Source organism: Orycteropus afer, unplaced genomic scaffold, assembly GCF_000298275.1.
Source record: "Orycteropus afer afer isolate SDZICR_OR568_19922 unplaced genomic scaffold, OryAfe1.0 scaffold00016, whole genome shotgun sequence".
Lineage (NCBI taxonomy): Eukaryota > Metazoa > Chordata > Mammalia > Tubulidentata > Orycteropodidae > Orycteropus > Orycteropus afer.
In genome coordinates this window covers 7,186,193-7,187,786 of record NW_006921603.1, presented here as the reverse complement: position 1 = coordinate 7,187,786, position 1,594 = coordinate 7,186,193, and the positions used below count along the sequence as shown (strand labels likewise).

At 43.0% G+C, this 1,594-nt stretch overlaps 1 non-coding gene across 1 annotated transcript; it reads right to left on the bottom strand.

Moving 5' to 3' along the window:
• Positions 1-511: 511 nt before the first annotated feature.
• TRNAE-CUC lies at positions 512-583 on the bottom strand. Its single transcript has one exon. It is a non-coding gene; the product is annotated as a tRNA-Glu (tRNA).
• Positions 584-1,594: the final 1,011 nt, after the last annotated feature.

Genomic DNA, 1,594 nt, shown 5'->3' with positions numbered 1-1,594 from the left:
TCAAAAAATTGGCCAGTGAAAACCTGATGAATAGCAGTGAAACACTGTCTGATATATTACTGAAAAACTTTATTAATAGCCCTGAAACATTGTCTGTGTTGGAAGATGAACCCCTCAGTTTGGAAGGTACTCAAAATACAACTGGGAAAGAACTGCCTCCTCAGAGTAGAGCCGACCTTAGTGATATGGATAAAGTAAAGTTTTCGGAACTTCTAAAAGCTGATGTGGCATGACTCAAAATGAGAAGAAACAGCTGAAAACATCCATTAATAATTGGAACATGGAATGTATGAAGTAAGAATCTAGGAAAATTGTTGTTGTTGTTGTTATGTGCCATTGAGTCGGGCCCAACTCATAGTGACCCCTTCTTGGGTTTCTGAGAGGTATCATTACAGAAGTAGATTGCCCAACCTTCCTTCTGAGGAGTGGCTGGTGGGTTTGAACCGCTGGCCTTCTGGTTAGCAGGCAAGTGCCTTAGGCACTATGCTACCAGAGCTCCTAGAAGAAAGGCTTCCCTGACTGGGAATCGAACCCGGGCCATGGAGGTGAGAGCGCCAAATCCTAACCACTAGACCACCAGGGAGCATCAAGAAAATTAGAAGTTGTCAAAAATGAAATGGAACGCATAAAGATTGATATCCTAGGATTAGTGAGCTGAAATGGGCTGGTTTTGGTTATTTTGAATCAGACAACCATATGATCTACTATGCCAGGAATGACAAATTGAAGAGGAATGGCATGGCATTCATTGTTACAAAGAATGTGTCAGGATCTATCTTGAAATACAGTGCTGTCAGTGATAGGCTAATATCCATATACTTTTGCAATAGATGACATATTGCACTGGACAAATCTTCAAAAGACCTCTTTAAAGTGCTGAAGAACAAAGATGTCTCTTTGAAGACTAAGGTGCACCTAACCCAAGCCATTGTATTTTCAGTTGCCTCATATATAAGTGAGAGCTGGACAATGAATAAGGGAGACCAAAGAAGAGTTGATGCTTTTCAATTGTGGTGTTGGAAAAGAATGCTGAACGTACTGTGGGCTGCCAGAGGAAGTAACAAATCTGTCCCAGAAGTGCAGCTGGAATGCTCCTTGGAAGTGAGAATGGCCAGACTTCACCTCATCTACTTTGGTCATGTTGTCAGAAGGCATCATTCCCTGGAGAAGGATGTCATGCTTGGTACAGTGGAGGGTCAACGAAAAGGGGAAGGCCCGTGATGAGATGGATTGAGACAGTGGCTGCAACAATGGCCTCAGGCTGAGCAAGCATTATGAGGCTGGCACAGGACTGGGCAGTGTTCCATTCTGTTGTACATAGGGGCGCTGTGAGTCAGAGCCAACTCCATGGCACCTAACAACAACAACTGGCCACTAATTAGGTCAGTGGATATGTCACATTGTACACCACTTACTCCTCAAACTTGGGGATCCAGATGTGCACTACGGACATCCCCATGAAGATGGGGAGCTTGGCAGACCATATTATAGACATCTGTTCTAATCCAAGGATTTATTGGATATGTGGCTGCTTTTTAGAAACACTTCCTTGGCTTCTATGTAAATAAAGAAATATAATTGCTTTTGATGATAC